At 41.3% G+C, this 13,970-nt stretch overlaps 1 protein-coding gene across 1 annotated transcript in view; it reads left to right on the forward strand.

Annotated features, from left to right (window-relative positions):
* Window positions 1-11,081: 11,081 nt before the first annotated feature.
* The window catches only part of LOC139477134 (chondroitin sulfate synthase 1-like), a 29,758-nt gene continuing 26,869 nt past the window's right edge, over window positions 11,082-13,970 (forward strand). Inside the window, exon 1 of the mRNA XM_071259688.1 lies at window positions 11,082-11,129. The gene's annotated coding sequence lies outside the window, so the exon portion shown is untranslated. The remainder of the gene's footprint in view (window positions 11,130-13,970) is intronic.

Raw genomic sequence — 13,970 nt, forward strand, 5'->3', positions numbered from 1 at the left:
ACAGGGTACATCTCACCATACAGCTCGTCTACCAGCTCGGTGTATATATGTAAGTTCACACACAGGGTAATTCTCATCATACAGCTCGTCTACCAGCTCGGTGTACACACACATGGTACATCTCACCATATAGCTCGGTGTATATATGTAAGTTCACACACAGGGTCCATCTCACCATATAGCTCGTCTACCAGCTCGGTGTACACACACATGGTACATCTCACCATATAGCTCGGTGTATATATGTAAGTTCACACACAGGGTCCATCTCACCATATAGCTCGTCTACCAGCTCGGTGTATATATGTTAGTTCACACACACGGTACAACTCACCATAGAGCTCGTCTACCCGCTCTGTGTACACATACACGGTACATCTCACCATATAGCTCGTCTACCAGCTCTGTGTACACACACACGGTACATCTCACCATATAGCTCGTTTTTCATCTCGGTGTATATATGTAAGTTCACACACAGGGTCCATCTCACCATATAGCTCGTCTACCAGCTCGGTGTATATATGTTAGTTCACACACAGGGTCCATCTCACCATATAGCTCGTCTACCAGCTCGGTGTATATATGTAAGTTCACACACAGGGTACATCTCACCATATAGCTCGTCTACAAGCTCGGTGTACACACACACAGTACATCTCACCATATAGCTCGTTTTTCATCTTGGTGTATATATGTAAGTTCACACACAGGGTACATGTCCCCATATAGCTCGTCTACAAGCTCTGTGTATATATGTACACCGAACGCGCAGCGTGAGGTTTCAAATGTTATATTTAGCGCGGTTCTACCATTCTACCATGACTAAATAAAACGCGAAGTCTTTAGTGTTAGCAAATATACCGAGTGAAGCGGCATGGGTTGAGTTCAGTGTTTTGATTGGGTTGTCGATCTGACTTACGGAATCAACGAACAAAATATGGTGCTGTATATATTCAAGTAGTTTGTTTACACCGTAATACTTCACTCGAACATATGAGAGGCATTGAAAGCATATAAGCACGGCAACTTGGTAAGCTAACATGAGGTGGGCATCCCTAAAGAAAACAAAGCAAGCTTTGCAAGGCTTTCGCTCTACATCGCACGTCACCATTATGACGTCACATCGCTCATTGTGACGTCACAGTCGTATATCGAAAAGCCCCAAAATTCCAAGCTCTCTGTTGTCTCCAAAACGTAAATACATTCCCTTTGTTGATTTCTGTAGTGTTTTCTGCACGAAATGTATTGCCACACATCCTTTGAATATTGTAGTAACCGCATATGTGCATTTTGTAACCTGTAATTGTAGATACAATTGTTTAAATATGCCTACCGACAATGACTGAAAATAGTACTATTTTTTTAATATTAGCTTCCGCGGTGATGCGGCCGTCAAACCAGCTGTTTGAATCAGAGGGGGTTTATTGTGATTTAATAGTCTCTGATTAACCAATCAGAATCGAGTAAATTCCAAATTCATGGTAGAATGATTATTAATCATATCAATTTATATGTAACAATATAGTTGTGCTTACTGTGTCATTTTGCAATAATTATATTGTTATGATGTAATATTTTAGTATTGTTAACAATCTTTAGAACTTTAGTTTATTTCAATCAAGTCAAGTGGTATGATAACTTTTATAATTTGTATAATTCAATCAAAACGAGAAATAAAATAAATATAAATGCATGGAAGAAATTTGTTTTCCTTGTCAAATAACGAAGATAGCATGAATTTATCTCATCTTGTGATCTGACAAAGTTAATATTTTCATGTCAAGATATCAACTTTAGTAAACCACAAGAAGAGATAAACATTTCATTTGACAAAATAGTTTTCAATTTTCTTTGTGATTTTCATGACCTTACTAAAAAAAACCATAGTGTCAATGAGGCAGACTGACTGTAGGTGTGACAAAACGTGATATTTCACCTGATTTCAATAAAAATCTTATTTATTTCACTCTAGTAGTAGTAGTATTTCATGATTAAATACATACCGGTAATACAAATATCAAAACGTGTTTCATTAAAACAAAAGTGAATTTCTGTGTGACATTGGTATAAAGAGCTGTAGTACACTGTCATTGAATTGATGCATCTGTTGAGTTTACTGTTTACACAGAATATACTGTTCGAGTTTTAGACATATCAGATGACTTGATGCCTTCAGAATGTAATGTTACACACTGTGATTAATTTTCGTTAAATTTGTTTTCTAAATAAGCAATATTTTGAGAGAAGGTGAATATGCATTGTGTATAAAAAATTTTTTATTGAAGTATAAATATTATTACAATATTATTGAATTATTCATTTCAGGCCAGCGAGTCAACACAATGAAGAATTAGTATCCGGTGATGGATGTCTGGAGGAGATTTCTGCTGACAGTAACACACTGGTTACAATGTGCGTCCTGTCAAAGGACGAGGAACTGAAAAGCCATATTCAATCAACAAATGTGCTTCCTGTCACATTTCACTTAAATAGGACGAGGAAGTGAAAAGCCTTATTCGCTCACAAAACAACATGGCCAATATTTATCAGACACTAAAAAAAGGACATTGTACCATTTGTTTACAAGCAAGAAAATTATTTTCTCCTGGAATTTAATTAAGTGCTTTTGACTGACAAAGACACACGTTCCATATTAAGTTTTGAAAACTTATATTGTGCGAAATAAAGACATGAACATTTCGCTTTGTTTTTCTTATGTATGAGAAATCCAGACTGTTCCATCAACATAATTTGTACTGATACATATATTTTATCTTGGCTTGATTACCAATTGAAGTTGATTCCTTTTCATCTTTTAATACTTTATCTGTACACATATCTGATCAAGACATTTTCAAACTATTCACGATAAATGTATTAGTAGCTTCCTTTTGATATACAATTACCTATCACCATACAGGATTAGGTGAGGGTGTTCAAGAAGTTGGTGGTTGTATCAATTCTTATATTTCTTCAATTTCATGCATTATTTATATTGATCAATTTTAAGTTTCCTTTCAACTTATTTTAAACAGTTCACACATTATTACTTTTGTCGTGCACGGTGCAATCTCAATCGGTAATAATCGGTTAAATAAGTGATGTTAGAAGAACAAGTAAAGTATCATCTGTCATTGTACACACTGAATAGAGTTATCTCCCCTTCTGAATATTTATTTAGACACACGAGTTATTTTGTGAACTAATTTAATTTACATCGTAATATGTTCAGATAAAAATCATAGCAGAAAAAGTGTTTTTTGTCAACTGGACTCATGGCAAAACGACAGTGCGTTTTGCAGCAAACACCACTATGAAACGTGAAAAAACATGATTGACGATCTCGAGGTCGCCAAGCCACACACTGACTGAGCAAATTTGCAAAAGTACACTGACGTGTTTCATGTTATGCGGTTCAATTACGATTCAAAACTTCTGTCATTGAATGTACTGTCACATTGTACCTAAATGCCGACGAGGTTATGAAAAAACAATCTATTTCTGAAATATGTATCTCGAAATGCACCTTTCGATTCACTTCCGGGATCCTGACAGCAAAATGTTAATTCCAGTGTATTACAGGCATATATAGTTGGACCTCATGATTAAATGTGAATTATCTTCTATATTAGATACAGAGGATACCATTTTTTGTTTGTTTGAAATGTCCATCAGTGAAATGCATAACATGCTGTCTGTTCCCTATGCGCTGATGCGACTCAAACTGCATGGAGCTATGCTCGCAGAGCCTCGTTTTCGAACCAAGATGGCGAAAGTGTGAAAAAGGTCAATAGTTCGTCTACCAGCTCTGTGTACACATGCCCGGTACATCTCACCATATAGCTCGTCTACCAGCCCTGTGTATACATGCACGGTACATCTCACCATATAGCTCGTCTACCAGCTCTGTGTAGACATACATGGTACATCTCACCATATAGCTCGTCTACCAGCTTTGTCCACACACACAGGGTACATCTCACCATATAGCTCGTCTACCAGCTCGGTGTATACATACACGGTATATCTCACCATACAGCTCGTCTACCAGCTCGGTGTACACATACACGGTATATCTCACCATATAGCTCGTCTACCAGCTCTGTGTACACATACACGGTACATCTCACCGTATAGCTCGTCTACCAGCTCTGAGTACACATACACGGTACATCGCACCATATAGCTCGTCTACCAGCTCTGAGTACACATACACGGTACATCGCACCATATAGCTCGTCTACCAGCTCTGTGTACACATACACAGTACATCTCACCATATAGCTCGTCTACCAGCTCTGTGTACACATACACGGTACATCTCACCATATAGCTCGTCTACCAGCTCTGTGTACACATGCCCGGTACATCTCACCATATAGCTCGTCCACCAGCTCGGTGTATACATACACGGTACATCTCACCATATAGCTCGTCCACCAGCTCTGTGTACACATGCCCGGTACATCTCACCATATAGCTCGTCTACCAGCTCTGTGTACACATGCATGGTACATCTCACCATATAGCTCGTCTACCAGCTCTGTGTACACATACACGGTACATCTCACCATATAGCTCGTCTACCAGCCCTGTGTATACATGCACGGTACATCTCACCATATAACTCGTCTACCAGCTCGGTGTAGACATACATGGTACATCTCACCATATAGCTCGTCTACCAGCTTTGTGTACACACACACGGTACATCTCACCATATAGCTCGTCTACCAGCTCTGTGAACACATACATGGTACATCTCACCATACAGCTCGTCGACCAGCTCGGTGTACACATACACGGTATATCTCACCATATAGCTCGTCTACCAGCTCTGTGTATACATACACGGTACATCTCACCATATAGCTCGTCTACCAGCTCTGTGTACACATGCCCGGTACATCTCACCATATAGCTCGTCTACCAGCTCGGTGTATACATACACGGTACATCTCACCATATAGCTCGTCTACCAGCACTGTGTACACATGCCCGGTACATCTCACCATATAGCTCGTCTACCAGCTCTGTGTACACATACATGGTATATCTCACCATATAGCTCGTCTACCAGCTCTGTGTACACACACACGGTACATCTCACCATATAGCTCGTCTACCAGCTCTGTGTACACATGCCCGGTACATCTCACCATATAGCTCGTCTACCAGCTCTGTGTACACCTACCCGGTACATCTCACCATATAGCTCGTCTACCAGCTCTGTGTACACCTACCCGGTACATCTCACCATATAGCTCGTCTACCAGCTCTGTGTACACCTACCCGGTACATCTCACCATATAGCTCGTCTACCAGCTCTGTGTACACCTACCCGGTACATCTCACCATATAGCTCGTCTACCAGCTCTGTGTACACCTACCCGGTACATCTCACCATATAGCTCGTCTACCAGCTCGGTGTACACATGCCCGGTACATCTCACCATATAGCTCGTCTACCAGCTCGGTGTACACATGCCCGGTACATCTCACCATATAGCTCGTCTACCAGCTCTGTGTACACACACAGGGTCCATCTCACCATATAGCTCGTCTACCAGCTCGGTGTATATATGTTAGTTCCCACACAGGGTACCTCTCACCATACAGCTCGTCTAACAGCTCTGTGTACACATACACGGTATATTTCACCATATAGCTCGTCTACAAGCTCGGTGTATATATGTACGTTCACCCACAGGGTACATCTCACCATACAGCTCGTCTACAAGCTAGGTGTACACATACACGGTATATTTCACCATATAGCTCGTCTACCAGCTCGGTGTACACACACAGCGTACATCTAACCATATAGCTCGTCTACCAGCTCGGTGTATATATGTACGTTCACCCACAGGGTACATCTCACCATATAGCTCGTCTACAAGCTCGGTGTATATATGTACACCGAACGCGCAGCGTGAAGTTTCAAATGTTAAATTTAGCGCGGTTCTACCATTCTAACATGACTAAATAAAACGCGAACTCTTTGATGTTAGCAAATATACTGAGTGAAGCGGCATGGGTTGAGGTCAGTGTTTTGAGTGGGTTGTCGATCTGACTTACAGAATCACCGAACAAAATATGGTGCTGTATATATTCAAGCAGTTTGTTTACACCGTAATACTTCACTCTAACATATGACAGGCATTGAAAGCATATAAGCACGGCAACTTGGCAAGGTAACATGAGGTGGGCATCCCTAAAGAAAACAAAGCAAGCTTTGCAAGGCTTTCGCTCTACATCGCGCGTCACCATTATGACGTCACATCGCTCATTGTGACGCAAAAGATATCACGTCACAGTCGTATGTAGAAAAGCGCCAAAATTCCAAGCTCTCTGTTGTCTCCAAAACGTAAATACATTCCTTTTGTTGATTTCTATCGTGTCTTCTGCACGAAATGTATTGCCACACATCCTTTGAATATTGTAGTAACCGCATCTGTGCATTTTGTAACCTGTCATTGTAGATACAATTATTTAAATATGCCTACCGACAATGACTAAAAATAGTACTATTCTATGAATATTAGCTTCTGCGGTGATGCGGCCCTCAAACCAGCTGTTTGAATCAGAGGGGGTTTATTGTTATTTAATAGTCTCTGAATACCCAATCAGAATAGAGTAAATTCCAAATTCATGGTAGAATGATTATTAATCATATCAATTTGTATGTAACAATATAGTTGTGCTTACTGTGTCATTTTGCAATAATTATATTGTTATGATGTAATATTTTACTATTGTTAACAATCTTTAGTCAAGTGGCGTGATAACTTTTATATTTTTTTATATTTCAATCAAAACGAGAAATAAAATAAATATAAATGCATGGAGGAAATTTGTTTTCCTTGTCAAATAACGAAGATAGCATGAATTTATCTCATCTTGTGATCTGACAAAGTTAATATTTTCATGTCAAGATTTTCTTTGTCAAGATTTTCTTTGTGATTTTCATGACTTTACTCAGAAAACCATAGTGTCAATGAGGCAGACTGACTGTAGGTGTGACAAAACGTGATATTTCACCTGATTTCAATAAAAATCTTATTTATTTCACTCTAGTAGTAGTAGTATTTCATGATTAAATACATACCGGTAATACAAATATCAAAACGTGTTTCATTAAAACAAAAGTGAATTTCTGTGTGACATTGATATACAGAGCTGTAGTACACTGTCATTAAATTGATGCATCTGTTGAGTTTACTGTTTACACAGAATATACTGTTCGAGTTTTAGACATATCAGATGAATTGATGCCTTCAGCATGTAATGTTACACACTGTGATTAATTTTCGTTAAATTTGTTTTCTAAATAAGCAATATTTTGAGAGAAGGTGAATATGCATTGTGTATAAAAAATTTTTTATTGAAGTATAAATATTATTACAATATTATTGAATTATTCATTTCAGGCCAGGGAGTCAACACAATGAAGTACTAGTATCCGGTGACGGATGTCTGGAGGAGCTTTCTGCTGACAGTAACACACTGGTTACAATGTGCGTCCTGTCAAAGGACGAGGAACTGAAAAGCCATATTCAATCAACAAAGGTGCTTCCTGTCACATTTCACTTAAATAGGACGAGGAAGTGAAAAGCCTTATTCGCTCACAAAACAACATGGCCAATATTTATCAGACACTAAAAAAAGGACATTGTACCATTTGTTTACAAGCAAGAAAATTATTTTCTCCTGGAATTTAATTAAGTGCTTTTGACTGACAAAGACACACGTTCCATATTAAGTTTTGAAAACTTATATTGTGCGAAATAAAGACATGAACATTTCGCTTTGTTTTTCTTATGTATGAGAAATCCAGACTGTTCCATCAACATAATTTGTACTGATACATATATTTTATCTTGGCTTGATTACCAATTGAAGTTGATTCCTTTTCATCTTTTAATACTTTATCTGTACACATATCTGATCAAGACATTTTCAAACTATTCACGATAAATGTATTAGTAGCTTCCTTTTGATATACAATTACCTATCACCATACAGGATTAGGTGAGGGTGTTCAAGAAGTTGGTGGTTGTATCAATTCTTATATTTCTTCAATTTCATGCATTATTTATATTGATCAATTTTAAGTTTCCTTTCAACTTATTTTAAACAGTTCACACATTATTACTTTTGTCGTGCACGGTGCAATCTCAATCGGTAATAATCGGTTAAATAAGTGATGTTAGAAGAACAAGTAAAGTATCATCTGTCATTGTACACACTGAATAGAGTTATCTCCCCTTCTGAATATTTATTTGGACACACGAGTTATTTTGTGAACTAATTTAATTTACATCGTAATATGTTCAGATAAAAATCATAGCAGAAAAAGTGTTTTTTGTCAACTGGACTCATGGCAAAACGACAGTGCGTTTTGCAGCAAACACCACTATGAAACGTGAAAAAACATGATTGACGATCTCGAGGTCGCCAAGCCACACACTGACTGAGCAAATTTGCAAAAGTACACTGACGTGTTTCATGTTATGCGGTTCAATTACGATTCAAAACTTCTGTCATTGAATGTACTGTCACATTGTACCTAAATGCCGACGAGGTTATGAAAAAACAATCTATTTCTGAAATATGTATCTCGAAATGCACCTTTCGATTCACTTCCGGGATCCTGACAGCAAAATGTTAATTCCAGTGTATTACAGGCATATATAGTTGGACCTCATGATTAAATGTGAATTATCTTCTATATTAGATACAGAGGATACCATTTTTTGTTTGTTTGAAATGTCCATCAGTGAAATGCATAACATGCTGTCTGTTCCCTATGCGCTGATGCGACTCAAACTGCATGGAGCTATGCTCGCAGAGCCTCGTTTTCGAACCAAGATGGCGAAAGTGTGAAAAAGGTCAATAGTTCGTCTACCAGCTCTGTGTACACATGCCCGGTACATCTCACCATATAGCTCGTCTACCAGCCCTGTGTATACATGCACGGTACATCTCACCATATAGCTCGTCTACCAGCTCTGTGTAGACATACATGGTACATCTCACCATATAGCTCGTCTACCAGCTTTGTCCACACACACACGGTACATCTCACCATAGAGCTCGTCTACCGGCTCTGTGTACACACACACGGTACATCTCACCATACAGCTCGTCGACCAGCTCGGTGTACACATACACGGTATATCTCACCATATAGCTCGTCTACCAGCTCTGTGTACACATACACGGTACATCTCACCGTATAGCTCGTCTACCAGCTCTGTGTACACATGCACGGTACATCTCACCATATAGCTCGTCTACCAGCTCTGTGTACACATACACGGTATATCTCACCATATAGCTCGTCTACCAGCACTGTGTACACATACACGGTACATCTCACCATATAGCTCGTCTACCAGCTCTGTGTACACATGCCCGGTACATCTCACCATATAGCTCGTCCACCAGCTCTGTGTACACATGCCCGGTACATCGCACCATATAGCTCGTCCACCAGCTCTGTGTACACATGCCCGGTACATCTCACCATATAGCTCGTCCACCAGCTCTGTGTACACATACACGGTACATCTCACCATATAGCTCGTCTACCAGCTCTGTGTACACATGCCCGGTACATCTCACCATACAGCTCGTCTACCAGCTCTGTGTACACATACACGGTACATCTCACCATATAGCTCGTACTACCAGCACTGTGTACACATGCCCGGTACATCTCACCATATAGCTCGTCTACCAGCTCTGTGTACACATACACGGTACATCTCACCATATAGCTCGTCCACCAGCTCTGTGTACACATACACGGTACATCTCACCATATAGCTCGTCCACCAGCTCTTTGTACACATGCCCGGTACATCTCACCATATAGCTCGTCTACCAGCTCTGTGTACACATACACGGTACATCTCACCATATAGCTCGTCCACCAGCTCTGTGTACACATACACGGTACATCTCACCATATAGCTCGTCTACCAGCTCTGTGTACACATGCCCGGTACATCTCACCATATAGCTCGTCTACCAGCTCTGTGTACACATACACGGTACATCTCACCATATAGCTCGTCCACCAGCTCTTTGTACACATGCCCGGTACATCTCACCATATAGCTCGTCTACCAGCTCTGTGTACACATACACGGTACATCTCACCATATAGCTCGTCCACCAGCTCTGTGTACACATACACGGTACATCTCACCATATAGCTCGTCTACCAGCTCTGTGTACACATGCCCGGTACATCTCACCATATAGCTCGTCTACCAGCTCTGTGTATACATACACGGTATATCTCACCATATAGCTCGTCTACCAGCTCTGTGTATACATACACGGTATATCTCACCATATAGCTCGTCTACCAGCTCGGTGTATACATACACGGTACATCTCACCATATAGCTCGTCTACCAGCTCTGTGTATACATACACGGTATATCTCACCATATAGCTCGTCTACCAGCTCGGTGTATACATACACGGTACATCTCACCATATAGCTCGTCTACCAGCTCTGTGTATACATACACGGTATATCTCACCATATAGCTCGTCTACCAGCTCTGTGTACACATACACGGTATATCTCACCATATAGCTCGTGTACCAGGTCTGTGTACACACACAGGGTACATCTCACCATATAGCTCGTCTACCAGCTCTGTGTACACATACACGGTACATCTCACCATATAGCTCGTCTACCAGCTCTGTGTACACATACACGGTATATCTCACCATATAGCTCGTCTACCAGCTCTGTGTACACATGCATGGTACATCTCACCATATAGCTCGTCTACCAGGTCGGTGCACACACATGTAGAAAATATACGATTGCACAAAGGATAGACGTACTTATATATCTCACCACGACCGCGGGCAACATCTAATATTATACCGTGACCGTTTTAAACAGTCGTATGTGTACAGCTGTGTGAATGATGGTTACAGTAGGTCGAGATGTTGGCGTGGCCCGTAACGGAAGTCATATCGTCATATAGCGGACATTGCTTCGGAAACGAGCCGAGTTATTTGAACCCAAACACACATGTGCGAGAACACAAGATACGGCGAGATGCTGAAACTCGGATCGCTATGAACAACAGGTAAGGCTTCCCAGGCCCATATGCACAAAGCGATCTTAGCGCTAAGATGATTGTAACTCCCATACTTTAAAATAGGCTTACAATAGTTGTTGTGCTAAGATCACTTTATGCAAGTGGGTCCTGGAATGATTGGGTTTGACATGAAAGCTTTTTAACGGGATTAACGTCGATGAAATGATAGTAAACGAAGGCCTTGTAATGTCGTTGGCGTGGTGATTTAGGCCCGTGATCAGTTGTGAACGGGATTTGAGTGGTTTAACTGTTTACACTATGATGTAAGTATAGGTCCATCCTGAGCATATGTATCTGTCCTGTATATATTACTTGTCTGTGGACCCGTGAAGATCCGGGGTGGCATAAATCTTCAGCAACCCATGCTTGCAGTAAAAGGCGACTATGCTTGTCGTAAGAGGCGACTAACGGGATCGGGTGGTCAGGCTCGCTGACTTGGTTGATGCATGTCATCGTATCCCAATTGCGTGGGTCCATGTTCATGATATCAATCACTGGCTTGTCTGGTCCAGACTCGATTATTTACATATAGCTGAGATATTGTTGAATGCGGTGTTAAACAACAAAGAAACAAACAAACAAATCTTGTCTGTGATAACGGGTCTATTAGGAACACAGTCCTGATATGCTTGTACGTGCCACACGTGAATGTGTAGAATACCATACCGACACTCGACACGTGCGTGTCTCAGATATATGTAGACATGTTAGAGGTTGGTAGTGAATTAAGAGACACAATATATAGATTTCTATTTCAGGGAACACGATACAAGCGTTAATATCAAAAGACTTGTGTCTCCATATTTAAAAGTGAGGTGAAATGGGAACGTCACGTTCAAGATTATTGCACTTATATACTGACTTGCAACCTCGTATGTGTGCGTGCGTGCGTGCGTGCGTGCGTGCGTGTGTGTGTGCGTTCGCGTGTGTGTGTGTGCGTGCGTGCGTACGTGTGTGTGTGTGTGTTTCTGTGTGTGTGCGTGTGCGTGTGCGTGTGCGTGTGCGTGTGTGTGTGTGTGCTTGAACTAGTTTGGACTTAAACCGGTTTAAAAGTGGTAGCTAGCCCACGGTGATACAATGGCGCAATTTAAAATATATACCTCGCACAGACACAGTACACTGAAACGAGCCGACCAGTGCTTTATGTCGAGCGTAACGAGAAAAAAAGAATCATCTTGTAACGTAATTTGATATGACGCGACGGGGGATCGATTCACCGACTTCTCCCTCCGGACTATACACTAGACCACGGAGGCGGTCTCGGTGTATGTAAGCGCATTTCGCGATTTCTAACTGTTACATAATTGCACTTATGACGTCATTTAGAGAGCAATGACGTCTTAGATGTATGTCCCTTTGACGTGCAAGGCTTCGCTGAACGTCAGTTCGAATTTGTGAGCGCTCGTGCGTTACACCGAAGCTCCGTACAGGGTTACGTCGGGCTTAAACCCAACTCACTGAAGTCCAGGATTTGTGGGGAGGGGGAGAGTTCAACCTGTATACCGTAACCCCTTCAATCCGGACGGTATCGTTACCAAGGAAGTCCGGTTTAACATATGTTATTGTTTTTTATTTGTTTAACGCAGAAATATTCCAGCTATATGACGGTAGTCCTGGGTATTAATAATGTCAAAAACGACAAGCGTTTCGTTCGTTCTAACGGGGTTTCACTATCCACATCGTTTTGAACACAACATTACATCAATACGCGCATATCATCGCAACAAAGATATTCCTCTTCTGAGTGAGTCAGTGAGTGAATTGAGTTTAACGCCGCTTTTAACAGTATTCCAGTTACATCCCGGCATGTCAGCTTAATGTGGGAGGAAAGCCCGAAGTGATGCAGGTCTCAGACGTTTACCACTTCGGTGAAACCCACTAGCACGGGAATGGTGCTGACAAACCTAGAAACATAATCGGGGCGAACCGGGATTCGATCCGACAATCATATATTTTTGGCGTGCCCAAGGGACGCAACTCTGCAAAGCAAATCGCGGCTCGTCGTCTGAGGCGGCGGAATTCGCTCTGCGGGATGCGTCCCTTAGGTTTTAGAAAACTAAGATCGTGTTTGAATGGTTTCATGGTTTTCATGGTTTCATGGTTTGTAAACACCAAACGTCTAAGACCTGCATCATCTGGTTGAATCACCACGTGAAGCTGACGCCACATTATATAACTGAAATACTGTTAAAAACGGCATAGGACCCGTGAAGGTCCGGATTGAAATAGGTCGCCAGGAACCCATGCTTGTCGTAAGAGGCGACTAACGGGATCGGGTGGTCTGGCTCGCTTACTTGGTTGATGTCATCGATCGATGCACATGATATCAATCACTGGATTTTCTGGTCCAGACTCGATTACTTACAGACCGCCGTATGAAGCTGGTAAATTGTTGAGTGCGGCGTTAAAAAACAAACAAACAACAAAGAATCAAAACATCATCAAACTAAACCCGTTCACTGACTTAATTGTCGATCTGTAAGAAGCTCTCCGCAGAGCCAACTTTTTACATCTTTCTTCCCGAAAACCGTCGCCCCAAGGCAAGGGAGTTAACTGGTTTTAAAAGTCCAGTTTCCACCCTTGCCAAACTCGGCCGGAATTTCGTGGCTCGATCGTAGCACCACCCATGGCTATTACGAGTTACGTCCCTTCTATGTCCCGCGTATTGACCAATCAAATCCCACTTTCGTATCACTTGCATTTGCTTTAAACAAAAAATGGCGGCGCCCATCTGTGAAGTGAGTGAGTTGGGTTCAATGCCGCTTTTAACAGTGTTCCAGTCATATCGCGGCGTGTGAGCTTAATGTGGGAGGAAAGCCCGAAGTGATG

The sequence above is a fragment of the Haliotis cracherodii genome, unplaced genomic scaffold (assembly GCF_022045235.1).
Source record: "Haliotis cracherodii isolate W230 unplaced genomic scaffold, xgHalCrac1.p SCAF_31, whole genome shotgun sequence".
NCBI lineage: Eukaryota > Metazoa > Mollusca > Gastropoda > Lepetellida > Haliotidae > Haliotis > Haliotis cracherodii.